We start from the raw sequence: 17,428 nt of genomic DNA, 5'->3' as shown, positions 1-17,428 counted from the left end.
GTGACAGTCTCTTAGAAAGCTATAGAACATATTTAGGATTGACTATAATAACATAAACCTGGATTCCTAATTTTGGCTAATCTTTGAAATATATGGCCTGTATCAATATGCTGTACTAGGGAGAAAGGACAAATTATTTGTAAACTAAGGTACAAGCCGTTCTATTTATTAAGCAGCATTCTCACAGTACTAGGCAGAGTGTTTAATACTGAATCTAAAGGTATAATTCCGCATATAAACAATACTATATCATAGTCAAATCAAAATCTTTAAAGATTCAGATATATTTTTCCATAAGTCATTAGTATAATATTATTGCATAGAAATAGTCTTGGAAACTGAGTGGCATAGAAATATGTGTAATATATAAATAAATGGACAAATTCTCTGCCAGTACTTGGCATAACTTCTCAGGATTGGGGCTTGGTTAACCAAAGCTTTTTGGTATTATTGAGCAAAACAAGGCCACTTGCAGAAATTCTTTCATTGCTGTATTACTAGGAAAAAATATTTCTTCTTATGAATTTGCATATGATGATGCTAATTTTTATGTGGAATGCAAAAGAGAGGTAATTAGGAATAGCCTAATGATACCTATTTCAATCCGTTTGTTTTGACTCATTGTTAATACAAATGTATCAAACTTGTCTATTATTTTCTCAATTCAAACTCATCAGATAATGCATTATATAATCATTAAATAAAAATATTTTTCATACATATTTGAAACTACAATTTTTACAATTATCTAATAATTTCTCCACATTCTTTGTAATTTTATGTAAATTTATATAATCTACTATTAATTAATCTACTTACTCGTCATAGGAGAATGATCATCAGTCATAATTGTCCTTTTTCTTGGAACAATATAACATTCTAAAATCGTGTTATCTTAAATTATCACAGCTATGTGACATTCTGAAAAGGATTCATATAATCTCATCATATGTTGTTAAGAATACATGTATGTGGATTATTAAGGCTCGATGCATTTAATGCTTTTAAAAATACATTAGTATACAAGGAAACAGTCTTTAACTTAGATCTGCTTGTTAATTCACAAGGATTTTCATTGTTTGGTGATTCAATAGTTCCCTGTAAAGAGCAGAATACAAGTGGAGGGAATTGTAGTTGAATCCGAGGCCTTGTGATGTGGTGGGGCTTACTCTTAGTTTGCTCAGTGGGGATTCAGGCTTTCACAGCACGAGCCTTTAGAATGAGGATTAATTGAATCAACTGTTCCTGGACAGAAAAAGAAGCAAGAACATCAGATATTTTACAGCATCTTATAATAATTTACATCAGAATTGCAAGCCTGCTACTCCAATTCAATAGCGAACAACATTTTGTAACTGTAACAGGAAAAAAAAAATCTAATTTTCCATGACTTCTACATAAAATATATATATATATTTAGCTCAATAAAAACAGGTACTTTTATCTTAACCCCAGTCTCTGGATGATGTAAACCGTCCTAACTATGCTTTTTATATTGCTACTTTGGTTTACATTAGCCTAGTTAAGTGTATATAATTCTAGTTGACACATTAACATGGAGTGTTTCCATATGGGTTATCAGCAGCTGTTTTGGCAGGAAATTAAACTTGAGAGTTTAATTTTATTTCATTGTGGCAAAACCTGTTCAACAGTTCAGAGTATATAACAGTTTTAAATTTTCAAACTACCTGTTCACTTATCTAATAGCTACACACCGGTAAATAAAATTTAACTGAAAAGTTAAATTGTATAGGATAGCAGTATATGAAATTATGGGTAATGCACACTGAAACATAATTAGTATGATAAAGAATTTATGCTGGTAGTAACTACAGCATAATGCAGACTTGAATGTGTTGAATATGTCACTTGTTAACTGCCCCTGAGGCCCCACAGATTTCACAAGTGATTTTACAGAGTGGAGAAATCTGATGCATACAGAAGCAAATTTGTACTTCCTTAGGTTTCTCTGGCAGAAAATTAAAGATACTTATTTTTCAACTGATAGATTGCAGTTTTTTTCTACAGGGAAAAATAGAGAGAATGGGCATTTTCTACAAAAATGCATTCTTGACTACCAATCTGAGACAATTCATGTTTTATAATTTCTAGCCTTTTTCTCTAAGATATTTAATAGTCTCTCATTTGTATTCACATAATAACTCCAGGATAAATTAATTCTGGTTCAATCAGGATTATCTAGTCCAAAATTCTATCCACCCAGAACATTCACAAATAGCATATAAACCTGGCTTTCCAATCCCACTCATATTCCCAAAATTTGTCTGATTTTAATTGCTGACAGACAATGCATACAGTTATGCGTACTGTTATCCTTTGATAACTTTATCACATGAATCACTTTTAAAGTCATCCAAGTTGTAGAATGTAACTTTAAAAGCCCATGTACTTTAGGACATTTCATCTGTCCTAAATCTCCCTTTATTAAGATCCATTTGATATCTTGAGTTATTACATCATGAGATGATGAGGTAATGGGAGAGAACATTATTCTACTTTCTTCACACCATGAGTAATTTTATATAGCTCCATCATGTTTTCACTCATTATTTTTTTTAATTAAAAGCCTATATCTCTTCCATATAAAATTTCAGTTTCTATTCTAAACTTTTCCTAACTCCATAATATTTGGAGAAGAGGTGAGCCAGATTACTTCCACACAGAAAGCACTTTCTTTTTGCTCATGCAAAGACAACCATTTCTAAGTGATATTTAAATATCTGGAGTAAATATAGAACCTTGGAAATTATAAGAAGGATTTCAGACCCTTATTTTTGTTGTTCATTAGATGTTTCTCCTCTTGAGCAATAATGAAGTATATCAACAAGTGGGCATTGCTCCAATACCTGAGAAAATGTGGGAGAAAAGCTTATGTTTATAAATGTTTATAAACGTCATGTCCTATGAGCAGCACCCCACACTGTTGCCTGTATTGCCTTCTACTTTAATACAGATGGCAAGCACCTATGTGGAAGACTAAAGAAAAGTTAGCAAGACACAATAAATGCAGACATGAAAATTGCCCAGTTGGACCAGGATGCTGCGTTTGATCATGAAAGATGGTGTTTGTCCATCTGAAAAGTGGACCCTGCACCTGCAAGAATAATGCTAGGAAGATGATGATTTATAGTAAGCTAATGAAAGTTACTATAAATTATCTTTAAATTATTTGAAATGCTTCTTAAATTTCTTGACATCTGGACTAAGTTGCTGTTTATGACTCACCTTCTGCCTTTTGATTGTTTAGGTCTCCTCTACCCTCCATTCCTTTCCCAGCCCTTCATAGTCTCCCTTAGTGTGCTTGTCCAAGGAAAACGTATGGTGTGTTTCTGATTGTGCACCACATGTTCCAAGCACGTAATCACAATCTAGATTTTCTAGGAAGCTGTAAATATTAGCAAATTTATTTTCCTAATAATTCCTTCAGTGCAGTTTGCCTTTTCCCAACAGCTGTGTGTTTCGTGTAGAGGGAGGTGAAGGGCTTCTGAATTCATCAAGAGAAAATAGAATTGGACTAAAGCTGGTGCCAAGGGGAAGAGCCCAGTATTATTTCTATTACTCTGAAGTGTAAACAGATGAGATTGGAAGAAAAATGACTTTGAATTTGCTTTGTAGGCAAGGGCCTCAAGAGTAGAACAAAGAACACATGGGTCAGTAACTCAGTCAGTTACTGAGCACAACAAAACTTTTAGTGGAGTTGAGAAGAAGCAAAGTATTTTCTTACTACTTTCTAAATGTCCCCTGTGTTTTACTTGTTGGGGGTACTGTCTTTAAGTCAGCTTCAATAACTTGGACACAATAAATATCCCGCTCTCTAAGTAAGTGTCACTCTATTGACTTGACAATATTCCTGATAAATTCCACAGAAAAAGAATTGAATCACAATACATATATATATAACATTTTTTCCAGGCATATGTGAGAGGTTGAACTTCTGGCTAGACTCAAACACAGAAGCAACATTCTGTCTTTTTTGGCAAAGGGAGGCATTTTCTTGACCTCATGAAATAAGATCCTCGCTATTACAAATATCTCTTTATTTGCAATCAAATGTGTCATGATGCATGCACTGTAATTGTAAAGTAAGCCAAATTAAAGAAATCAAGAACAGAATATTTGTTTTGTGTCCATTTTAAGTGATTATTGAAAACATGACCAAACAGTTTGCATGTTAGAAATTATTTATTCTCACTTGCTCTGTGCAGAACATATTACTTGGTGATTTTTTGCATTAATCTGTCTTGTTCATTCATTTAAGTAATAGTTTCAAGACTATAATTCATAGGCTGTGTCTATGTGTGTGTATTCTACATTGATGATATAGCTGTGGTATTTCCCTTTGCAACTAGATCAAATAAGAGAAAATTAATTCATTTTATTGAATAACTGATTATATACTACTGTTTTCTTGCTACTTCTCATACTTCATATTGGATTTTTTAAAACACTGTTTAATTTTAAGGTCTTTTATTGCTAGTCTTTTAAATATTTTCTTTTGACAGCACTGCAAGAAATTATAATAGATTATAATTGTTTTGAGGTGTACTTTTTAATATTCTATGTATCCTAATCTTTGTATAAGAGCAAAAAAGCTTATTTCATTTTTTAACTTTTACTTTCTCCAGGGATCAGGGCAGGATATTTAGTTGTTGCCAATATTTTATTTCAGAACAACTCTTTTAACTTAGGCTAAGTGCTCTTCCAGGCAGAGATGCAGTTCTTATGATAGATGATAAACCTCCTATCAAATATTTGACTGATCAAATGATGTTGTGCCTGAACAGTTACCATGGTAAGATTTCCTGGAATATTCTTGTACATTCACAAACAATGTGCTGACAAGAAAATCAATTTTAAGTAGTTAATACTACAATACAGGACATTTTACATTTCAGTGCCAACAGGTGTCTACAGGTTCAGGGATGTCTGGCCAATAACTGAGCACTAATTAGTCAAAATTTCTCAATCCTTAGATATCAGAAGAACAGGTAGTGATTGGCTATCAGTTTGGTGTGAGCATGACTCACACGTATCTAAACATAGCATCTCAAAATCTGTAAACGTCAAACCACTTTGGATGATTCATGGCTGCATTTTAAGGTACTATCAGAAGATCTGGGCAATGAAATGAGGTTCATCTTAAAGAATTGTAAAGATTACTAGCCCAAAGTGACTTTGGGCAGGGATTCAATCCCAAATTCCTAGTTCAACATTATAAGTGTTTTTAAATAACAATGAATTGGATATATCACTGAATGTACCATAACCCCAGCAGGGAGCCAGAATTAAGCACTGACTGACCTGAAGCAGCCAAAGCATCCCAGTCACAAAAACATTCTAATTTATTTCCATGTAAAACAGCAGTCTGAGTTTAGGACTTAAAATATCCTAATTGCAGAGCACTTTTTCCTGCCTTCAAAATTAGCATAAAGTTTTGTTTTATTTTGATTTCCGAAAATTGTGGTGAAAATTGAATGCTTGAAGATAGGAAAGAATACAGAGTGTGAAGCCTGAAAATGGAAGCAATATTTGAAAACAATTCTGAAAATGAACTTGAAAAACTGCAAGGTGATTCAGAATTGTGCCTCAGGAAAAGAGGTCCAGACAAGCTAAAACAAATATATGCATGCTCAAGAATGAGCAATAATATTTTAATGTTCAGAAAATTAAATCTGAAATCTGAGTACCACTGTATTCAGAAAACACCAGAAATAGTGTGAAGCGTTCTGATTTTATCAAAGAACTCTTATTAGGATCATTACTGAAAAATAAATATGGATTAGAGTTAATCAAACTTCATGATGAAGTTTCCCCTGAATATGTAATTGCCAAAGTGGAGGTGTGCCAGCATGATTTGAACATGTAACTGAAAGGAATTTTCTAAAACAGCTAAAAGGGAGAAAGATAGTCTGCCATCTATATAAATAAAAATGTAAATGTCCGTTTGTACATAACTGCACATCTCCAAAAGTTCTTCACCGATTGCTTTCAAATTTTGACACAATGTTGCATTCGACTATGGGCGTGTTTTTATATACCTATTGTCAGCACTTCAATCTGCTTTTACTCTAGTGCTGACATAAGAGGGTGAAGAGTGGGGCAGCTGGCAAGAAGACGCTTGACATTTCACCTACTTATTTCCCTTGAAGATAATATCCCCTAGGAAATGAGAGGGAGGGGTGACATTCCTGGGAGCTTAAGTAGTAGATATGTGAGGAGAGTGATTTGGAAGAAGGCCAATGAGACGCAGAGATTTGGGGAACGGAAAGGAAGGGTTTGGGGTCAGGAAGTCAGAGTTGGCTACACCACAATCGGGGGCAGATTGTCGTGCTTAATAAAATGAAAGATTTCTTCAAAGGCTATCTGTTTGGAAATGCAATTTATTTTATTTGAGACGATATCGAAACCTGACACCTATATTATATACATGTCACACCTGTGACAGGTAAAAACATGAAAAACATTGGAAAACATTGAAAGACATTGACAAACATTGACAAACATTGACAAACATTGAAAAACAGTGCCACCTGCTGGACGTAAAACCAACATGGCAGCCTCCCATCCCTGATTACGCTCAACAGATTTCTGCTCCTTATATTTAGACTCTCCATATTGCTTCCAAGAAACTTCGCATTTGGAAGGCAGAGATGCCCAAGGGCCATATCCTGCCACCAGGCTCGGCAGATAGGCAGCTGTCTGCCCGCCAGGAAGCCCTCGCAACCGGCGCTTCTAGGGCTGGGTGGGGCCCACCCAAGCCTGGCTCTGACCTCCCCCTGCCCCGCCACCCCGTGAACTAGCCTCGCCCGCCGTTGCTGCCCATCCCCCTCGCCAGCCGCTCTCAGGGCTCCCTCCAAAGGACACCTGGCAACGAGGCTGCCTGGGTCCGCCGAGCGGGAACCCTCTGTCCCTCGCCTGGCCCGAATCGTGCCTAGCCTAGCGCTACCATGGGCCCCAAAGTCAGAAAGACCAGCCGCTAACTGGCGCTATGCGAATCCGCTTTCTTCCTTCAGGCGGAAAGCCCCAAACCAGCCTCGAACCACCGCCGCACCCCCTCCCTCCCTCCCTTCCCTTCCCTTCCCTGCTGTGCGTCTCCCCATTGAGCCCCCAGAGAACATTTGTGTAGGGAGGACGGAGGGGTCCCCTGAGTTTCTGCTATGGTGCGGAGAGCTGCGAAGGCCTGGCCTGAAAAGGTAAGGGTGATGGGGGAGGGGATGCAGAAGAAGCTGGGCCAGAGACAGAGATAAACAGAGAGAGTGGGAGAGAGAGACATAGAGAAATACAGAGAGATGGGGGGAGAGAGAGACACATACTGAGATACAGAGAGAGAGAGTGGAAGAGAGAGAGAGACAGAGAGAGATACAGAGCGGGAGAGAGAGAGAGACAGAGATACAGAGAGGGGGAGAGAGAGACATAGAGATACAGAGGGGGGGAGAGAGAGACATAGAGAGATACAGAGGGGAGAGAGAGAGACATAGAGAGATACAGATGGGGGGGAGAGAGAGACATAGAGAGATACAAAGAGAGAGTGGGAGACAGAGAGGGAGGATTTTGTGGCTTCCATTGTTTTTTAGCAACTGGTTCTCTACCCTAGCTGCGTAGGCGTGGCTCGGGGGCTGTCATGTGACTAATGAAAGTGAGTGATGTCGAGTTGGCCATGCCCACCAAATGTTCGTGGAGAGTTTGGAATTTCAGCCTCGCTCTTTTAGCCCAGCGGAAGCACCAGACTGGGCCACAGCAACGCGTGGTCGGGTACAGCTAGTTATTATTTATTTATTTATTTATTTATTTATTTATTTATTTATTTATTTATTTATTTAATTTGTATACCGCCCTTTTCCAACAGGACTCAGGGCGGTGAATAGCCACGGTAAAAACACAACATATGAAATTTAATAACAATTTAAAAAACATTAAATAATTTTGGCCATCAATTTAAAATAACCCAGTTAAAACCAATTATAAATTTAAAACCGCAAGGATGGGGTCAAGCCAGCCCGGCTAGATGAAATAGATGTGTTTTCAGGGCCCAAAGAAAAGTCTGGAGGTCTGGTATCGTGCCTATCTCTGGGGGTAGGTTGTTCCAGAGGGCAGGTGCCGCCACAGAGAAGGCTCTCCCCCTGGGGGTCGCCAACTGACATTGTCTGGCCTACGGCACCCTGAGGAGGCCCTCTCTGTGCGAGCAAACTGGCCGCTGAGAGGCTATTGGCGGCAGAAGGCGGTCTCGTAGATACCCCGGCCCTAAGCCATGGAGCGCTTTAAAGGTGGTCACCAACACCTTGAAGCGCACCCGGAAGATCACAGGAAATCAGTGCAGCTCGCACAGGAGAGGTGTCACATGGGAGTGCCCCATCGCTCCCATAATCCCCCATGCGGCCGCATTCTGGACCAACTGGAGCCTCCAGGGGCACCCCAAGGGGAGCCCCATGTAGAGAGCATTGCAGTAATCCAGGCGGGAAGTGACGAGTGCCTGAGTGACCGTGCAAAGGGAGTCCCGATCCAGAAAGGAACGCAACTGGTGTATCAGGCGGACCTGATAAAAAGCTCCCCTGGCCACAGCCGTCATATGTTCTTTTAAAGACAGCCGTGTATCCAGGAGGATGCCCAAGTTGCGAGCCCTTTCCATGGGGGCCAATGATTTGCCCCCAATAACCAGCAATGGCACCAGCTGGCTATATTGGGACGCCGGAAGCTACAGCCACTCGGTCTTGGAAGGGTTGAGTCGGAGCCTGTTTCTCCCCATCCAGGCCTGCACGGCCTCCAGGCACCAGGACATCACTTCAAGGGCATCGTTGGGGTGGCCTGGGGTGGAGATGTACAGCTGAGTACATCTATTATAATAAGGGAGGATACAATGAAGAGAATGAAGACATTATAAAACTAAGATGCCTACAACAGAAAAAGATAATGAGGTCCAATAACTTTATGTATAAGTCATATCTGCACAGAAAGTACAAAAACAATGAAATAAATACAAAGAAGTAGCATTTTTATAAACACATAAATTCTTATTTGATTTTAAAGAAAAAAATTACTGGATAGTTATATATCAATCACGTCAATATGTCTGCAACAAAAATAATCCTTGCCAAGAAAAAATTAATTTAGCAAATGGAAGGTTGATAGATGTAAATGGAAAAGGCAGTATTCAGTGGAAATGCCTGATAAATCATAATGAACGCAGGCATAAAATAGTTCAAGAAACATATGGTATGCCTGAACTGGATGCAAATTGGTCCAATGGTTAAGGCATTGGACTAGGACCAAAGAAACCTATATTCTAATCCTGGCTTAGACACAGAAGTCAAATGTGTGACTTTAGGTCAGTTATTTCCTCTTAGTCCTAGGAAAAAGGAAGACAGTGGCAAACCATTTCTAAAAAAGTTGCCATGATTTTGTCAATGGAGAATCTAGGCATCAGATGTGACTTGAAGTTGCATGCACAATAAATGAAACAAACAAAATGTTAAAAAGTCATGATATTTATGTTGTTGTTTACCAAGCACATCTAAATTATATTAAAGTAACCCAAACATGTTTACAATCCCCAAAGCATTTCACAACTTTTGAGCACCCTTAACATTTGGAAATTGAAAGTTGAAAAATTTGACACGCCCTAGACATACCCATACTAATATACACAATGTGGCTTTGAAATTGTGCTTAAGAAAGGACTTTGCACTATTATAACGGACCATAAAGTAATATCAAAAAGAAAACACTGTGAAGTTAATTTGCTGGAGCTTATGCAATCTAAAGTAAACAGAGTAGCAGGATGCATATATAAAAATAAGCCTGCACAATAACATTATAGCATTTAAATTTTGGTCATAGAGATCAAACTCTCAAAGTCCTGCTGGGCTGCCTCATCATGGTGGAATGGGGATGTTCCTGGGAGGGATCCCAACTGCCCACTAAAGCAGGCGGACACCTACATTGAGCAGTGGTGATACAGGAAGATGCTGGAGGCAGATTATCACTTCAGTGACAATGACAAATGAATCTTACTGCTTGGGAGAAGGCAATGACAAACCACTCCTTCATTTTTCTAAGGAAAATATCATGGAGCAATATGATGGGTGATATAGTGCCAGATAATGGATCTCTCAAGTTGGATGGCACTCAGCATGCTACTTAGGAACAGTTAAGGATACTTCAATCAACAAAGTTCTTACTCAAGGCACAAATGACCAGGTTCAAATTATTGTACTTTAGAAACATTATGCAAAGATTTAGCTACCTGGAGAAAATTCTAATACTGGGAAAGGTGGAAGGAAAGAAAAGAGGACAACCTGCAGCAAGATAAATGGACTTGGTTACTGTAGTGATGAACGCACTGTTAGAAGACCTGAAAGACCAAGTTAAGGACAGATGGAGAAGATCTAGCTATGTCCTTGACTTACAACAGTTCATTTAGTGACCGTTCAAAGTTGCAATGGCACTGAAAAAGGTGACTTATGACCATTTTTCACACTTAGGAACTTTGTAGTATCCCCATGGTCACATGATCAAAAGTCACGTGACCATGGCAACTGACTCATATTTATGATGATTTCAATGTCCCGGGGTCATGTGATCACCTTTTGTGAACTTCTGACAAGTAAAGTCAATGGGGAAGCCAGATTCATTTATCAATCAGGTTACTAACTTAATGACTACAGATTCACTTAACAACTGAATTAAGAAAGAAAGGTTGGCAAGAAAGGTCGTAAAATGGGGGAAAACTCACTTAACAAATGTCTCAGTTAACAACAGAAATGTTGGGTTCAGTTGTGGTTGTAAGTCAAGGACTATCTGTAACTATTAGGTGGCACATAATCAATCAATCAATCAATCAATCAATCAATCAATCAATCACACACATGTATCTATCTTTAAGAAAATAAAGGATGAGGACCAAGCAATTGAATTGAATGTTTGTCTTTGCAATAAACAAAGGAAACCAAAGTGTGAGTGTTGTCTCAGAGCAAAGATAAAAGGAATAATTTTTCCAGACTTAAATTCAAATAAGCTAGCTAACCATTGGAACTTACTTTTTCAGGCGTTTGTGATCCATGCCAATCAAAACACGGCATCTATTTCTTAACTAACATAACTAAAATATTTAAGAAATTCAAACCGTACTATGCTTATTCTGAAAACAAATTCAACAGAAAAATAGAGATATTAAGCTCTGAATAAAAGGTAACATGTTGCAACTGGGAATTTTAAAAATATTTTGAATAATAAATTCAGAAAACATCAAAAAAGTTGTTATAGCCTTGAGAAAAATAAGGCTGCAGAATCAAAGCCTGTTAAGCATGATAAGGTATCTTCTGATAAGTAATCTTCTGATACAAGATTACCAAATGAATTCTGGAGAGAAGCCCAAGAGAGCTACTTATCTGTAAATGCATTTACCAAAAGTGCAGATAAAATTGCATGTGAGTTACAGAAAGGAAGCAAGGGTATCATACCTAAGGGTATCTGGATTCAAAGCTTAGTCATATAAGAGATTATTGAAAATGAGTGTGAGGAATCTGAAATAACATTATGTTCAAAAGAGACCGCTAATACTTAGTCAGACTTGGATCCAATTTAGAATTAATAAGATTTCAAAGAACTAATAAAGGTATTTAAATAAAGAATGAGCTGCACCAACAGCGCAAGAGAGATGTTTGATTCCAATTCAGAGGGACTTCCAGAAGGTGAAACCCTTAAATGGAGGGTACAATACTTGCATAAAATCCAAACATGCACCCTAACTTACAATACCTATCAATGGGCAAAAAAGCCATAAACTGTAAGTGTTACTCTGATCCAGATATAGGGATTAACTGGGAATATGCTGCATGCAAACCAGAATGGTGTGTGTGTGTGTGTGTGTGTGTGTGTGAGAGAGAGAGAGAGAGAGAGAGAGAGAGAGAGGAGAGAGAGAGAGAGAGAGAGAGAGAGAGAGAGGGAGGGAGGGGGGAGGGAGGGAGGGAGGGAGAGAGAGAGAGAGAATGTGCGTGTGTGCATGCCTTTAAATAATTGCTGACTTCTGACTGTACAAATCTCTGCAGGTTTTTGGCAAGATTTCTGAAGTCATTTTCCATTGCTTGCTTCCTAGGGCTGACAGAGAGCGACTGGCTCAATCTCATTCAGCTGGCTTAGTGCCTAAGGAAGGACTAGAACTCCTTCCTAGTCTCCTGGTTTCTAGCCTGGTACCTTAACCATTATGCCAAACTAGGTCTTCATGGTGCTTCTGAAAGGGAGAGATTGGCTAATAATAGAGTCCTTCCAAGCACATTCAGAAATCAGGAATTTGTTTTCAGATCCAGGATCAGGCTTCCTGCCTTCTAGGAACATGAAGTGATGCATGTTGGAATTATCAATTTCAGCCACATTTGCAAAATAAAGCCCCCAAGGAAGAGGCATGAAGGATGCCTCTCAGAAAAGGAACTGTCAACTGCGCTCCAACCCGCGCATTCTCTGTAATTGTAGTTAGCAAAAAGAAATTGAAAACATTAAAGAAAGTCATGTTAATGGCCCCATCAGAGCCAGATTTAGAGGAATAGTTGGAACCAGGACTGTTCAACAAAGATGGCAGACCTCTCTTGGAATGTTTGGAGAGGCTGAAGATGATGCTGTCTCACATTCCTCAGGCATTGGGGGATGTGGTTGACAGAGAGCTGACTGACCTCACAGATACAGGGGAGGATCGGCTGCTAACAGGTAGTGGGACTGATAGGCAGCAGATCCCCTCTGATGAGTAACAGCTGCCTCCCCCATTTGATCCAAGAGTATGAAGAGCAGAGCATAGGCAAACTCAGAGAAGGATTGCGAAGCTACTTGGGAGAAGGTCACATCACCACTCCTCACAAGGAATACCTGGAGTGGATCGATTTAAGGAGGATTAGTGGAGAGTTAGTCTTTGCCAGGAACAATTGTTTCTTTTGGTTTCCATTCCCCAGGCTTTGACTGATGCCTTCTGCCTAGCCTTGCCTTGAGAACTGCCATTTGCCTTATACCTTGCCTTTGCCCTGAGGACTGCCTTGTGTCTTGTACTTTGCCTTTGCCTCGCGGGCTGCAGTTTGCCTCATGGACTTGCTTAGCGAGGTGGACTGGCCTTGGGAACCTGGACCTTGCCCTGTGAGCAGAGGTGGGGTTTCAGCAGGTTCTGACCAGTTCTGGAGAACCGGTAACGGAAATTTTGAGTAGTTCAGAGAACCGGTAGTAAAAATTCTGAGTGGCCCCGCCCCCATCTATTCTCTGCCTCCTAAATCCCACCTGATCGGGAGAAAATGGAGATTTTGCATTTTCCCTCCCCTGGATTGGGGAGGGAATTAAGATTTGACAGTATCCTTTCTCTGCGACATCCATGAAACCACACCCACAGAACTGGTAGTAAAAAAATTTGGAACCCACCACTGCCTGTGAGCATGCTCCTACTCTGTGGATTTTCTTTGTTATATATTCCTTACCAGTTGTTGGAGGGGCATTTGTTGGAACATTTACTTAGAGCCATAAAGGACTCTCTAGAGGCCTGTCTTGCCTTGATGACCTGAGTCATAACAAGTCATTATCTCTCTGAGAGAAAGAGGGAGAGACGGGAAAAAACATCTCAACCTCCCCCCACTCCACCCCACACAAATAGAACTAAATAAATGACATTATGCATATGAAAATGTCCAGAAAGATGCAACAAATGTTGCAATCCCCAAAATGGAATCCATTAGCCTCTTTAGAAGAAAGATTTTTTCTTGTAATAGAAGCATAAGCCACTAACCCTGACCTGATATACAGTTATTCTCCTTGTCAATGCAATCTCTTGAAGCATCCTTCACATTTATCATGCCTCTTCCTTTGGGCTTTCTTATGCAAATGTGGCTGAAATTGGTAATTCCAAATTCATTTCAGGTTCCTAGAACCAAGAAAGCCTGATCCTGAAACTGAAAACAAATTCCTGATTTCTGGATGTGCTTGGAAGGACTCTATTATTAGCCAATATCTCCCTTTCAGAAACACCACAAATCTCTGGCCGCCAGCCTGCTGCCTTGCCACGAATCTGCTGTGTTCAGCCAAGGGACTGACCCTTTGGCACATGGATTGGCTGTGGGACATGCAGCTACTTATCCCATACAATGAATTAGACAGGGACAAGTGTTCCTCAGCAAATCACCTGGGATGAGGATGCAAGGGAGGAGTGCTGGCAGAGGATCAGCTGAGAATGAACACCCATGGTGGATCGGCTGTAGTGAGTGAGCCCACAGTGAAGTGGGCACAACTATGTGACTGCCACTAATTGTCCCATTCTGCAAAAGGAAACGTAGAAAAGGTAGTGTTTTAATGAACAGTAGAGACTGCTTGTGCAGAGTCTGAAGGTATCTTGTGAATATTCCCACAATCCCTAGCCTCAAGCTGTATCTTACCATCCTAGCCAGCAATGGGGGGGCAGGGGATCAGAGGCACACAGAAGAGATTTGGGGGGGGGGGAGCTAGAGAGAGGAAGAGGAAAAAAATAGAGAAAAACATAATTTATTTTCTTGGGTCAGGATTTACCATTCAGAATCAGAAAAGGGGAAATAAAGCTATCATATAATTTCAGTAGGACAAGAGATTCTTAAAGGATGTGTGAATATTAGAATGTGTCTAAACTAGCACATCATTATCTAAAGTTATCACAAAACACAGCAATATAAATCAAAATGAAACACAACACAACAAAACAGAGGTTCAGTTAAGTATGTCAACTGCATAGCCTTGCTGCTGAAATTACACAAAAAGCTTCCTTATTCATTTTTCATTTAAGCAGATTCAGTGTTTTCCACTTCTGCAAGTCAGCTCTTTAAAGCACAGAGGAATATGCAAACTATGTGTATCTGTCAGAATTTATTTCGCAGTCAGAATCCTACATTTTAAATAATCCATGCTTGGCGGGATAGTAAAGGCTAGTGCCAAAAAAACAAAGAGGATTTGAAATATAGGCTGCAAACAGAAAAGCTGTGTCTCATAATAAATGATTTCTTGAGGGTGAATACGGCAATTTGTTACAAAAGAAATAATAAAGAGCATATGATTTTAAATACTCTTTTTGTCACGAAGAACCAGTGATCAAACACTTAAAAAGAACACAATAATAAGGAAAAGGCTTCACTAGCTACGTCTGGAGATGGAAAATTAATAGCTGGAAATGAAATTATTTATTTATTTTATTTATTTATAAAATTTATAAGCTGCCCATCTTACCTCAAGGTAATTATATAGAATCAGAAAGTTGTTATTTGATATTCCAAAAACTTCAATATATTTACACATAAAGTATCTGAACAAACTATAGTTGACTGCTAATTTTAGTCACTATGACTTTATTGATTGGAAATTGTCATGAAGAGTAAAGGGACCATCTTCACAGAAATCTTGAACAGTTTTTTTCTTCTTCTGTTCAATCATGTCCAATTCTTGAAGACTGGCTGGAGAAATCCTTGCAGTTTTCATGGCAAGGTTTTTCAGAAGTAGCTTGCCTCCTTCTTAGGGCTAAGAGAAAGTAACTTATCCAAGGTAACCCAGCTGGCTTTGCACCTAAGGTGAGATACCCCAAAGGTGCTTTTCAAAAGGCAACTGGACTTTCTTTGTTTTTTGAAAAAGCATCTTTGGGATAACCATGACCTGATGACTGAAAATCTCCATAGACATTTTTCCTGTCCAGTGAACATTGGAAGAGAGAATTTCTTACCATTGATAGATTACATTTCATCAAGTAAGTGTCAATTTTGACTGACTGCATAGCTAGATTTTTCTTCAGTCTGGTCCTTCAGTTCTTCCAACACTGCACTCAGTGTCACTGTAACTGAATCTATCCATCTTGCTACTCCTTTCCATTTTCCAACATTGCAGAGTTCTCTGTAGAGTGAGGTCTTCACATAGTATGTTCAAAGTATGATAACTTTAGCCCAGCTATTTGTGTCTCATGTGAAAATTCATTTGATGATCTATTGTTTGTTTCATTGGCTACCATGGTATCCTCAGGAATCTTCTCCAACATCAAAAGAGTCAATATTGTTTCTATTTTATTTCTTCAAAGTCAAGTTTTTGTTTCTTTAACGCATCAGAGAAAACCATAATTGAACAATTCTTATCTTTATAGACACATCCTAGGATCTATCTTTTCCAAGTCTTCATTGCTATTCTACCAAATGCTACCCTATGGAGTTGCTTTGGTATTGACAGTTGATCATACAGCAAAGTACTTCAGTTATATTCAATGTCAATTAAGTCTGGTTGTGTACCTGTTGCGATTAGTTTAGTCTTCTTTTCATTTAATCTTAGATTTATTTTTCTTCACTGTCCTACTTGACTTTCATTAGTGGGGTTATAGAACATTTGCATTTTTAGCTGTTAAAATAATGTCATCAGCATTGTGCAAATTATTACTATTTCTTCCACCAATTTGAAATCCATACTCATGTTCTTTTAAGTAGTATACTCTGCATATTCATTGCCTAAATAAGGCAGAGGCTTATAAAGTTATCTCACTCCTTCATCCTAGATACTCTGTCCATGATTTGGCATCTTAACCTGTGTTCATGTTTTGCATCAAGACAATGATATGTTCTCGGATTCCCATTTTTATAAGCACATTCCATATAGTATTGAAACATAGTTATCCATATTCTAGTTTCTACTTGTGAAACTAGTGTTCTACCAAATGATAAAGAGGTACAATTAAACTTAACAGAAATTCTATCTTGCACAATTAATAGGGACAATTGTAATTAATTCATTTAACAAGAGTGCTAAGACCACCTGTATAACAGGAAACAAAACCAATTCTATTAATAGAGGATCTGGTTGCATTTATATACCTTCCTTTCTTGATTATATTTTCTAACAGTGGAACATCAAAAGATAGGTCAGTCAAAGAATCTAGGAAGATATCCATATCCAACCTGTTTGGGCAGTTCCTGACAGGTGTATTTTTATTTTAATTGGTTGCCCTTTATTCATTTATAATCTCCTTTTGGCTGTTTTATTGATATTTCTATTGTGTTTTATTTTATTTGTTCTTTAGGTTTACAGCAGCACTTTCCAACCATTCTTTTTATATAGACCACTATATCAATATTGAAAGCTTTTGTGGATCCCTAACTAAGCAAACCTTTCAAAATATGTTCCCTCTTGATTAGGCTGGAGAAAAGCCATTTATTTTTAGATTTCTGTTTTCTGAAATGTGTAGAATGCATACATTTTGGTAAATAAAATCATTTTGCAAATAATAATATAAATATTAAATATGATACACATGAAGGACATGAGATATTGTTATCATTGTCATCATATATCATTTCGTCCTTACCACACAAATCACTTAGAAAAGAGTATCAAATCACTTAGAAACCAGTAAGTGTAGCTGTTAGATGAGCTATTGCTATATATTTTAGTGAAG

The sequence above is a fragment of the Pituophis catenifer genome, unplaced genomic scaffold (genome assembly GCF_029215685.1).
Source record: "Pituophis catenifer annectens isolate HBS135680 unplaced genomic scaffold, rPitCat1.0.hap2 SCAF_7, whole genome shotgun sequence".
NCBI classification, from domain to species: domain Eukaryota; kingdom Metazoa; phylum Chordata; class Lepidosauria; order Squamata; family Colubridae; genus Pituophis; species Pituophis catenifer.
The sequence above is the reverse complement of the archived record's forward strand: the minus strand, read 5'-3'. Positions refer to the sequence as shown.